The sequence below is a fragment of the Melanerpes formicivorus genome, unplaced genomic scaffold (assembly GCF_026170545.1).
Source record: "Melanerpes formicivorus ecotype bairdi unplaced genomic scaffold, bMelFor1.0.p_v2 SCAF_38, whole genome shotgun sequence".
Taxonomy (NCBI): Eukaryota; Metazoa; Chordata; class Aves; order Piciformes; family Picidae; genus Melanerpes; species Melanerpes formicivorus.
In genome coordinates this window covers 3,757,396-3,770,144 of record NW_027142390.1, presented here as the reverse complement: position 1 = coordinate 3,770,144, position 12,749 = coordinate 3,757,396, and the positions used below count along the sequence as shown (strand labels likewise).

Sequence of the window (12,749 nt, the reverse complement as noted above, 5' to 3'; positions counted from 1 at the left end):
TGCAGTTTATCTTCACCCAATGTAATTCCTTCTCCCCTCCCCTGCAAAACACCTGCATGAATGCCCCAAAGGCCAACAAGAGAAGCTGTGGTCACGTAAACCCAAAAGCCAGCTTCCCCATGCACATCTCCCCTGAGCTCCTGGCATACTGCTCCCCATGCCCTCTGAATTAGCTATCTAAAACAGGAAAAAGAAAATCCATGGCACCAGTGCACACTGCCCAGGTTTCAACTGTGGGAAGCTCTGAGCACCATTCATTCTGCAAGCCTGGTGTCCACAGACACAGTATTTTCTTTCTGGGACCAACTATTGTCCACAGACACTTGGAACATCATCTCATACATTAAAGGAGACAGGAAGCAGAGACAGAAGAAGTAATTTTTTCCTACAATAGAAGGAGGACTAAGGAGTGTGCATGGAATCCTGCTATTCAAAAGCAGCACACAAACATGAAGTAAGTGCAAAGTTTTGAGACAACAGACTACTGGCTAAGCAATGAAAAATAAATGTAGTTTGCTAAGAACTGCAAAAGGATAATAGAAGATGAAATTAAAGGTAGAATGAGAGGAAAAAATAACCTCACCTATACAATGAGATCTAAATTAGCTACTGCAACTTAGGATTTTGAAATTGTTATCCATTCCACAGACATTAAGAGCCCCAAGGAATGGAGGAGAAAACACTGTGCTACAGTTCTGGAAACACAGAGCACCTTGAGACATGTAGTGCTGGTGTCAAACTGCCACAGCAAGACTAGAAGATGCACCAAAATCAATCAATCAATCAATCAATCAAAGTAGATCAGAGACTTGAAATACAGCTATCTCTGCTAGCATAGAAGTATGATTCAATTTTACAGGAAAGAAATAGCCACAGCCATTCTGTACAATGAAAATGGTTCCTCCTCGGAGTTAACAGCGCCACTACGAAAGAGTACAATAGATAGGCGTAAAATCAAAACCAGCATGGGAAAGAAGAATAAGGAAAGGTTATTCACCATTCCTCCTACCACAAGAACCAGAAACACCAACTGAAGCACCTTTTCATGTTGCACATAATTAAACTGCAGACTCATAACCACAGGAAGTTGTGGATTCAGAAAGGATTAGACAAACTGACAGCGCAGGGGTGAAAATCACTGGTTCCTACGCAGCCTGCACAGCCGCGTCACCAACTGCGGGAAAGATCCTGCTCTCCTTCACTGCTGCTCAGCATCATTTCAAAAGGCTGTTGAGGTGAGACACGGGACTAGGTGTCCTACTGATCTGACACACTGCAGCAATTTTTATGCTCATCACAACTTAAACTAGACTTGAGGCTGCTCTTCCTCCAGCAACGCCGAAACTTCTCAGCCACCTCCAACAGCTATTACACTGGTGAGTTTCTCTCCAATCCCACTGCTAGGCAGGCTCTCCAAAGGGTTAGCTTTACACACTGAAGGGGATTTTGCCATGCTGTTTATCAGAAATCAAGTTTCTCCACTGTGGCATGCCAGATTCCTCTCTTTTGTGCAGATAATAAAGAAATCTTTGAAATCCAAATCACACTGCTCGTTTCAGAGACTCTTCCAGCCCAACCACTGTAGTGACCATAACCCAGCTTTCTGAAACAGCTCCTTAGAAACACCAGTGCTGCACTCACCCATAGAGGTGCCTCTGCTGGTTGATAGGCAGCTGTTAGATTGTTTTGTAATATTATCTTTCACTCATATTTGCATGTAAGAGCGATCAAGTTTGATGAAGTGTATTTTGATGTCGTCAACTATGTAAGCACAAAATGAAAGCATTTAGAGTAGAACAGGACAGAATAGAATAGAAACAGGAATAGAGTAGAGTAGAATAGAATAGGAATAGAATAGGAATAGAATAGAATTAACCAGGTTGGAAGAGACCTTTGAGATCGAGTCCAACCTATCATCCAACACCATCTAATCAACTAAACCATGGCACCAAGCACCCCATCCAGTCTCTTCCTAAACACCTCCAGGGATGGTGACTCCACCACCTCCCTGGGCAGCACATTCCAATGGCCAGTCTCTCTATGAAGAACTTCTTCCTAACATCCAGAATAAACCTCCCCTGGTGCAGCTTGAGACTGTACAAAGTCCTTTACTAAAAGTACTACGTAGTACTGCAAGTTCTCAAGAACTTAAAAATAATTCCAAGTAAGATTCAGCCACTTGGGGGAAAACCAGTGTAAATGCAGAAGATTTAATATTTATGGAGCACTAAGCAACCTGATCTAGCGTGAGGTGTGCCTGCCCATGGCAGGGGTGTTGGAACTGGATGTTCCCATTGGAATGGGCTGCCCAGGGAGGTGGTGGAGCCACCATCCCTGGAGGTGTTCAAGAGGGGACTGAATGTGGCACTTGGTGCCATGGTTTGGTCATGAGGTCTGTGGTGACAGGTTGGACTCGATGATCTTTGAGGTCTCTTCCAACCTTGGTGATTCTGTGATTCTGTGATCTTTGAGGTCCCTTCCAACCCTGACAATTCTGCGATCCTGATTAGTATTTAAATTAAAAGCTTGGCTTTACTATCAAAAGGTATTTTCTGGGGTTTTATACTGGTTAATCATAAGAATTATAATTCATGTCAAGTTGCTTTTAGACAGAAATTGGACTCCAGTAAGGAATAAACCCTGCATTTTCAATTACCTAGCTAAGTAATATTCTTGCCTTAAAAGCGTACAGAGAGGGAGCAGCTACAAAGAAAACAATACCTTGGGTTTCAATTTCATAAGGACAGAGTTAAACTAAGAAACATTAACTGCAATTAAGAACGAGGCCGTTTTTTTCTTGCTACCTTGTCCTTCCAGCTGTTATTCTCCTGTCTATATTTGTACCAAGATTAGGAGGAGGGGCAATCTTCCCTGATTTTTTTCAGTTTCCAGTCATTATCTCTTTCTTACATAAGCGAAATTGGTTAAAAAAATATCGAAATGAAGCAAGCCAACTGTCAGACACACCCCACCTACAACTGCAGCGAGGCTAGAACTGTCTGGAGCTGCCTTGTTATCGCAATACACTCTGGATTCACATACTTAGCCAAGCCATTTCCCTAAATATTCTGGTTTCCATTAAGAGGAATGACAAAATGCATACTTAAATGCGCTAGAAACTAAGTTCAACAATCAAGATTTGGCCATGACAGCAATGGGAACTCAAAACCCAGTTCCTCCCCTCTCCTTCAAATCTATGAACTAAGTTTAACAAACAACTTAAGCCATAAAATAATCGCCTTAAAAAGCAGACCTTTACTCTTGGCCACTGGACGAAAAAGCCTCGCTGTTAACTTCATTAAGCCTTGTTTTGCAAATAAAGGGGCAAAAACTTCCCTGAAAGCAGGGATGATTTTTTTTATGCCTGTGCCCATGGTCACATCCGTTTAAAAGGAGTTGATTAGTTCCGTTCAATTGGCCAATTAGTGCTATATAGGTAACACTTCTGACTGATCCTTCACTTTCATTATTTCTTAGAGCCATTAGTTTAACCCTCATGGTAACACTTTAAAGAGCAATGAGCAGAGTTAATTCTGGAAGGAACAACTGCTGCTTTCAGTAATTTCTCTTTTAGGATGTGGCTTATGTGAGTTCTGCAGGTCCAACAGCAGGACAGTATCCCATGTTTCCCCCCCCCGCCTGCCTGCTAAGCATTTTCTACCTGAACATCTAAGGATTTTCTGGTACAAGTCTTGTGATTTACATTAAAACACCACTCGAGCAGTTAAGTACCAAACACATGAATGGGGGCACATCTGGAACTTTACATTAGGAAAAACTAAATATTTATATATAGATATAGAGAGAGAGAAAGCCTGTGTATATATAGAATACATACACCTGACAGGCTCCAACAGCATTTTTCAGTACTACTTAGAAACACCACAGCTTTTTCAGCACCACATCCTCATTCTCAGGGCAAAGTTGATGGGCACTCAGAGCAATGGTGGCCTCCTTTTGAGAGGAGATGCTTTGATGAGAGACAGATACCTATCCAAAAAATCACTCTAGTTTCAGACAAGGCTTTACAGTATCACAGAGTTTCACAGCCCTTAGATTTAAAACACTGCTTATGTTTTATGATTATGAGACAGGTAACTTTCCTTTTTTTAAACCAGAGGCCACAGCACGCTTGAGCTGCAAACAGGCACGTTACTGCAATCCCTGAGGAGCTAGGCTATTCCTAAATGTATTTACGTCAGGCAAAAAAAAACCCCAAACCCAAATAAAAAAGTTAATCTTATATACATTCTTACAGCTCATGAGAGCGAGAAAGAGGCAAGAAATGCCAAAGCACCACTTCCTCCAGTATGAAGAGGGGAGACACCCACAGAATTTAGAAAGCCATGTGTAATAAACATGCACCCAACATCAGAGGGGAAGTGCCTCCACTTCCTGACTTGATCAGTTTCTTCTGGAAACAATGACAAATCTGAAGGTGCTGTTTATGGCTTTCTCTCACCCATCCCCAGAAGGAACAGAGACTACAGCCTTGAAACACATGAAGATGGAGTTCATCTTGTCCAGTCCACTTGATATCTACTTCAGTATCACTGCCCCAGTCCCTTACACCCTTGAAAAAGATTAAGTGACAAACAGCAAAACCTTGCAGGGTTCCTCCCCAACACCATTACTTCCAACCAATGAGGTGATTCTGCAAGACAGCATCTCTTGAGATATGCTGAGAGTCCTTGACTCCAATCAGCCAAAATGGGAGAGGAGGTCACTCAGCCCTACACAGTTTACTCTCAGAGGGAAAAAACATCCACGACCCATCTCTTCTCTCTCTCATCAGTACTCCCATCTTAAAGATGGTTTAATAGCTTCAGCATTTTTAGATAATATCAAATTCCACTAGTCTCCTTCCAAACTCGTCTGTTTGAACAAAGAGATCATTTCTGTAGTGAACAGGAGTGTTGTCAAGTGTAACTGCAAATAAACCAGTGTAAATGAAGTGCCGCAGCAATATAAACACCAACCTTGAAAAGCAGCGAGCTACTGCTCAGGGTGACTCTGGGGACAATAATCACATTTTAGATGTCCACATAACCTGAACAAATTGTTAAGATTACTTCTGTAACTAGCAACTCACCTAATTGTAGGCAAGCCCACCTGCCAAATCCAAATGGGTGGAAAAGGCCAAATCAAAACACACATGGCTCCCACCGCCTTTAAGTGAAGGGAAAATTCCTCTTTGAGCACTGTTTACATGAAATAATCTGTGCAGCAAAAAGCTACTGTCATGTAAAGCTGCTCTTGGAGGAGAAGAAATCCTAGTATTAGTGCCAGACATCCACAGAAGAGATGTTATTTTACTACAAGCCTTGGTGAAGTCCTCTCACCTCAAGTTTTAACATTGCTGCTTACCTACTGTTTAACTTTCTTTTTCAGGAAACAAGCTTCAGTTGATCAATTTGAAATGCCTGCATGCACTTTTCTGCCCATTCTCACATGACTCTTCAAATCTAGTCAACAAAATGCCACGGAGGGGTAGCGGTCTCCAAGCTATTAAGATGCTACAAGTGTTGTACTAAGATGCTTATTTTCACAAGGAAAAGAAATCTAAACATCACCGACTCCATTGAAAGAAAGATCAGCGCTGATACTGCAGAGAATCCTGAAGAGGTAAGGCAGGGAAAAAAAAGGAGGGGGAGAGAGAGGAAGAAAGAGACCTTGGGACCAAGGCTTCCTCAGTCCTGTGGCTCCCAGGCCTTGTTTATTTGCACAGTTCCTAGTGAAACGCTCCTCGCTGGTGTCTGTGGGTGATAATCCAACACTACTAAAACAAACAAAGCGGAAGGCTGCCCCTAAGACTTACAGCTTTCCATCTTCAGAGTGTTTTAAAAGCATTCATCTCGGGCTCTGTAACTACCATGCAATTTTGCATTAGTTAAAATACACTAATTGCCCAGAGACATGGAGAGCTACCTGGAGAGTCCCAACTAATATGCAGAATATCTTGCTGCAGCCTAAGCTCACACTCTGCTTTCTCATAGGGGATCATTTAAAATATTCAAACAAGTGATTCCCCTAAGACATGCCCTATTAAGAACGCAGAGCAGAATTCTTGCTGCAATACTTCAATTCTACAGACTAGGCTTTGCTAAGAACACTTAAACAAAAATACAATCTCACTCCTAAAAGAGGAGCCTGACAACAACAACAATAATTCTCCCAGGATCACCACCAGTCCACAAAGGTTGTCAGTGAAGTCTAGGGAAAGCAAGGAAAAATCAACATGGATCCAAGGGTGAATACCAAAAGTTTGTGTGTCTTATGTACATCAAGTTTTACTTTGTAAAGAAAACATATTCTGTACTCTTAGAACCAAAATAATTTGAAAATCAAATGAGCAATAAGTAATATCTTGATGCTTCTTTCACAGGCTTTGTAAAGATAAAGAAAACTGAGCAGTGGAAAGGATTATGGATTAAAGTTAGAAAAAAGTATATAATGACATTGAAAATACCATTCCACTGGTGGCATGGTTTTTAAAATAAGAAGGTGTTAATATCTAAGTAAGATAAAAACTTACTCCCATTTTCAACTTGTGCTAAACTTGGAGGATGCAAACTGCTAAATCTCCCTTTCTCCATCTTTCATGCTAACACAACACTTGCCTTTAGGACAATTTCAGCAAAACAACACAAAAAGACCAACTCCTACCCCTTTGTCCTCTGACTTTTCAAGTAAGAAAGTAATCTTCAGAGGGGAAAAGAAAAAACAACTAAATGCTTTAAACAGCACCCACTTCAAGTTCAAACCTATGACCTAAACACTGATAGCCATTTCCCCAAAGCAGAAGGAAGTGGGCACAAAGTCAAGTCCACTACCAGCAGCATCACTGATGCTCAACAAGCTACCAAAACAAAATCTGCTAATCATCAAGCAAGATGAGTCAGATGGCCAGCACAAAAGACATTCCAGTTCCAGAAAACATTTGTAACTTACACAGGCTACACAGTTCTAAGTCAATGATCAGTCTACAGGACACAGAAATGCACACTTAAAAGGTCAGGAAACCAAGTCCAAAGACTATTCTGTAATGCTGAAATTGCTGGGTTCATGTAGGAACAACAGATGTAATGCAAGCCCTGCATTTTTAGGTATCAAAAACTCCCTCCCCAAAATGCTCCTTACTAAATACCTCCCAGGTTTCAATTTCTCATGCACTTAAAAGGACACTTGAGTGAATTTAGCATGAGTCATTTCACTGTCAACCTGTTCACGTAATTAAGTTGCCATGTGTCTAAAGTGCCTCACTCGCAGGACAATTACTTAAGTCAAGCGAAAGGAAAGCGACTGTATTGATGTCTGCATCCCCGCATGATGATCATGCCACGGCCAAACATCACAAGGGGAAGCGCAGTAACGATGGCAAAGTGTTTACCAACAACAGAGGAGATTCCAAAAGTAAGCACCAGAGAAAGGCTAAGGTCTAGACCTGCTACAGGTCTGCCATGAAACAACAATATAAAAACTCCTGTAATATGCTACCAAAACATGCCATGACAAAAATAGTTCTGCAAAACTCCTTAATATCTTCCCCACAAAACTGTGAAAGGGTTCCCAGAATATAAAGATTACACCATGCAAACTATCTCAGTCATCAACATGTCATCTTACACTTAACCCATCTTTCTCCTCCGTACAGCAATCGCTTAGATTTGCCAGGTTTAAGCATCAGATAATTCAATACCAGGAAATTACTAACAGAGGGGAAAGGAACTGCGAAGGAAAAGCCCATAAGGATCAATAACGACCAAGATCTGCCACTGTTTCTCAGCTATCTATCTTGCACGGCTGTCTCTTGGGGTGAATGCACATGCCACCTTTAACAGGACACTTCAGCCTTTCCATGCAACAGCCCAGCAGAGCCACACACCAAACATGAGCGAAGTCATTCTCCCCACACTTCCATGCTAACACTTATGTGTGAGTCATAAAAATGAGTAGAGTGAGATCTATCAGCTCTGTTTTGCTGTGTGTCTTGTCCAGAAACATCTTCTAATTTTTTCCACTACTATGGGTTCTAAGAAGAGCTAGGTTTCATTCTCATCCTTCAATCACAGCAACAATTCACAAACCAAAAGAGGAAATGGTTGAACTGCAGGCAGGATGCCCACTAAGTCTTGATCTTTTAGACAAACATGCTCTATCAAATTCTTTTTGAATTGTAAAATCCACACCAGCAGTAGTACCTGCCACACAGCAAACATATTTTCAGTTACATCACCTATTTTCATCTTGACAATCATTTACTTTGCCCAAAGAGCTGGCTGTTTTGGAACTGCCATCACAGACCTTAGCCAGATCAGGAACCCATCCTGCCAGATGCTGTGGACTGTAGCTACAAGTAACAGCCCCTGCTCTTAGAAGGATAACGCTATTTGCCGTTAGCAACTTTTACTATTACAAACCAGATGCTTCTGAGTTCACACTTAGTAAGTCACAAAACAAAGGTAATTCTGAAGTTACAAGATGGGTTATCATTTTCTCCAGCATGACTTCTGCATGGTGCACTTCTGCAGAGTGTTCCCCACAGTAACCTCCTGGGCTACTGACAGCAGCCAAACTCCCATAAAGAAAGGAACAGCAAAGAAACAGCAAGGTAGGCCTTTCCTTTTGCTGTCCAACCTCTCCCACCAGAATACTCCTCTCAGAACAGGGAAAACTGTCAGATGTAAAGGTTACCATGCAAAAATATTGTATAATTTCAACAAGTTTCTCCCAAGTAAATGCAATTGTTCTGCTCAAGCACACATGTGACTGTGAAACGGGCATCACTGGCCTATTTCTAAATAAATAAGGGCCTTGTGGAACTGCAATAGCGAATGCAGTTTAAAATTCACAATTAACTGCCAGCGTTGTTTTTCATCTCCTTTCATTGCTTCCACTGTGGAGGGGGGGGAAGGGGAGGGACCCTGGTTACAAGTTTGCAAAGCCACAGACGGAAAACTTGCACAGTCCTTCCTATGCGGGCACACCGCCCTCCCGCTCTCACCGGGCGCTGCCCGGGCAGGAGCCCTCCCGCAGCCGCTAACCCCGGCGCCGATTCCTCCCCAGCCCGAAGTTGGCGTCCCGGGGCATCCCCGGCACCTCAGCGGCCTCCCCGGCAGTGTCGCCAGCGGCGGATTTACGACTTCAGGTGCAGAAGCGGCGGGCAGCGTAGACCGACTCCCCGAGAGACAAAGGCTCTCGTTCGCCGGAGCGCCGCCGGGCGCGGAGACGCCGGAGGTGCGGAGCGGCGGCGGCGGGCGCGGCGCGCACACAATGCCCGGCCCCGCGGCAGCGCAGGCCCCGCAGCGCGGACGGCGGCGCTGCGGGAGAGCCGGCGGCGCGGCCGCGGAGGCGGTGCCCGCCCCTCTACCCCCCCGCCTCATACCCACCCACCCAGAACGGGAGGCGAAGAGCCGCCTGCTGACGGGCCACTTGACGGGGAGCGACGCCAGCCGCTGCCCCGGGCGGGACGCGCGCCGCGCCGAACGGAGCACGGCCGCGCCCGGCGGGGGTGCGGAGTGGGGTTTAAAGGTCCCCTTCCACCGCCATTTTGAGGGGGAGGGGGGCGAGCGAGAGGCGCTCGGTGGGCTCGCCCCCCCCTCCCCCGCCCCCGCGGGCGTAGGCACGGACGGGCCGCGGCGGGGCGGAGGCACAGCGCGCACAAAGTTCCCGCGGGAGCCCGGCCGGGCCAGGCGGCGAGGGCCGGGCGCGTCCCCCAGGGGCGCGGGGCCGGCCAGGAGGGCAACTTCGGCACGAGCGCGCCGCGGGACGCCGCGGGCCGGGGCCCCTAGCGGGCGCGCGCAGAGTTGCGCGCGGGCAGTTGCGCGGCGGCGGGCAAGCAGCCCCCGCGCATCGCTCCTCGGCGCGGGCCAAGGCGCGCTCCCCCCGCGCTGCCGCCGCCTCCCCGCCGCGCTCCGCCTGCCTCTTCCCCCCTCCTCCTCCTCCTCCTCCTCCTCCTCCTCCTCCCTCGCCGCCTTTTTCCCGCATCCAAACTTCAGGAGCCCGGAAAAACCCGCCGGGCCCCGCGCCCCGCCGGCAAAACGCTCCCAACAGCTGCGCCCGAGGCCGCTCCGCCCGCGCACGGGCGCCGCCGCCACCCGCCTCACCTGCGGGGAGTTTTTCCAGCCCTGCGCCGCTGCCGGGGCTCCGGCTCCCCGGCGCTCCGCTCACTGCCTCATTCCAATATGGCACGGCCCGCCAGAGCGCATGCGCCCGCCGCCCGCCCGCCTGCTTCCCCCCCCTCCCGCCCCTCCGCCCTCCCCTCGCGGCTTTTCGGGCGCTCCGGCTCCCTCCTGGCGCGGGCGCGCCGAGTCCAATGCTGCGCTGCCGGCCTCACCCCTCAATCGGGCTGCTCGGCCGCCCGGCCCCGCGGGGCCAGCCGCCGGCCCCGCCCCCGTCGCTCTGCCCCGGGCTCGTGCCCCCGGACACCTGCTCCCGCCGTGCTGGGGGCAGCGCAGCCTTGGCCGCCGGTAACGGGACGCGCCGTAGCCGCGACTCTGCTGGGCCGGGCAGGGCCGAGGCGAGGGGAGGCAAGGCGGGTGTTCCCGCCCCGCCCGGGCGGCTTCGCTCCACCGCCGTGGGCAGGGGCACAGCCCGCCAGGCGGCCAGTGCTTCCCGCGGGATGCGCGGTCCCATCTCCATTCCCCCCGTGCCTCGGCGGGGATTAAACCCCTTTTCCCCTCGGAGAGAAGTCGGCCCCGTCGGTCAGGGCGTGGGACCCGGTGGTGGCCCCCGCGCGTGGTCGAGACAGCGACCCTTCGCGCGGGGCCGCGCAGCCAGCGGGCCGCGCCGGCGCCGCAGTTTACAGGGAGTGGGCGGGCGACACCGGTCCCGTGTCCCCTCTCTCGGAGGGGACCGGCGCCCAGTGCACTCGCCGCCGCTGCCCGCGGCACAGCGAAGCGAAAGAAAAAGGAAGCGGGTTGTGCAACATCGCGCTCCTCCTGCCCGTGCGACGGAGACGGAGGGGTGGAAAGGGAGCGGCCCTGCGACCCGGTCCGCTCTGGCTGTCCAGACCAAGGCGGTGGCCAGCCACCAGCTCACCGTTCAGCGTGGCAAGCGGCGGGGGAAGACAGCGGGAGTTGAGCGCGGAAAGCCCTTGCGCTCCCCGGCAGCGCATCCGCCCGCCCGCTGCGGCGGTGGCGGCGGGCCGAGACGGCGGCGGGAGCACTGCAGCCGCGCTCTGTTCCGCTCGCCGGGAGGAACGCAGTACCCGGCGGCGGGCGCTTAGCCGGCCGCCGGCTCTCCCAATCCGGCAAGCATCCGCCTTACCGTTGTCTGAATATTTACGGCGGGGCTTGTTAGTGCGTACGTGCTCCTGGCGTTGTGGCGGACACTAGTTGCTGTGAACTAGCACTAAGTGCTGGGAGGGGAAGAGCAGGCGGGACGGAATATGCTGTAACCGCTTGTCTCTGAAGTAGAGAAGTGCCGAGGAATAAAAAGCTAACAGCAGGCAGGAAGAACCAGTGTAACCGTGAACTTGCTAATTACGCATCCCCCGGGCAAATGACATCCACTGGTCTGTATGCGGTAGCACCACGGAGACAGGCCGAGCCCAAGTTACTCCCGAGCGGGGCACTGCGATACTAAGCAGGATGTGCACGGCCACGCACCCTCACGGCAGAGATTTCGCTCGCCACGAGGATGAGAAGCCGCCGTTTCCCACTGGTTTGAAGTGAAAAGCGGAGTGGTTTCTCCTCGCTCTCAAAAGGGAGCCCGGCGCGCCCGGGACAGAAGGGCCCGCGCCCAGTCAGGAAGCCGTCCCCCGCCTCGGCAGCCCCCAAAGCGCTGCCCACAGCAGGGCCCCCTCGGGCTGCCTCCGCGAGGTTCCGTTTCCCGGTAAGGCTAGCGCGGCCCGGCGGCGGCCCGCCCGCTCCCCTTCCCGCCGAGCCCGGGCCATCCGCTAGAGGGGGGTCTCGCTATGCCGATCCGGGTAGCCCCGCCGAGCGCCGGGTGAGCCCCGACCGGCCTCGGGCTGGCAGACTGCAATTAACTCTTCAAATTAAACTACTTCTGTACCGCCTAATTGAGTCCCAGCAGACACCAGCTGGATCATCGAGTGCAGCTCCTGGCAGCCCTGGGGCGCCCCGGCCAGACATCCAGGCTCCGTGCGTCCCGATGAACATATCCACGTCCAGCGGGACGCACAGAAGCGATCCCCTTCCCAAAGCGCATCCTCTAAGAAATTTGAAGAGTTTTTCTGCAAAAGCCCCAAGCTACAGCCTGCAACAGAGAGAACGCCACACAAGCCAGAACTATCACTTAAGTTCTCAGGCCGGCAGGAGAGAGAAACACGCCCTTTCAAAGCGCTCGGGTGGTCCTGGGAACTGGCCTTTGGTACATACGCAAGAGTGCAGAAGATGCAACATGATGCTCCCCAGTCTGATCCGTGCAACACCTGGAAGGTCTCCTTTTTTCACTGCACACTGACTTCTGTGTACTATGAACTGTCAGTTGCAGAAGGGTAGCTTATTTGCAGAGGCTTCAACAGCGTTGTGCTAAGTTATAACGCTTTGCGATGTGCAGAAGTTTAAGGGAAGTTGAATCTTCATTTCTGGACCTTCTAGTGCAAACCTCCTGACGTGAGGACTGACACACCTCAAATACACATTTAATTGAATGGGGATTAGAACTCTTTACACCCCTCTTGTGGGAATAGCAACACACGAGATACCCAATGCCCTTTTATTGTCCAGTTTGGAGGATGAACTGTATAGCTGCTCTGTCACATGGGTGCCCTGCCTTCAGGCAGC

The 12,749-nt window shown here is 49.8% G+C and overlaps 1 protein-coding gene across 1 annotated transcript in view; it reads right to left on the bottom strand.

Moving 5' to 3' along the window:
* The window catches only part of SFMBT1 (Scm like with four mbt domains 1), a 93,176-nt gene extending 82,987 nt beyond the window's left edge, over positions 1-10,189 (bottom strand). The window contains exon 1 of the mRNA XM_068157870.1: positions 10,107-10,189. The gene's annotated coding sequence lies outside the window, so the exon portion shown is untranslated. The remainder of the gene's footprint in view (positions 1-10,106) is intronic.
* Positions 10,190-12,749: the final 2,560 nt, after the last annotated feature.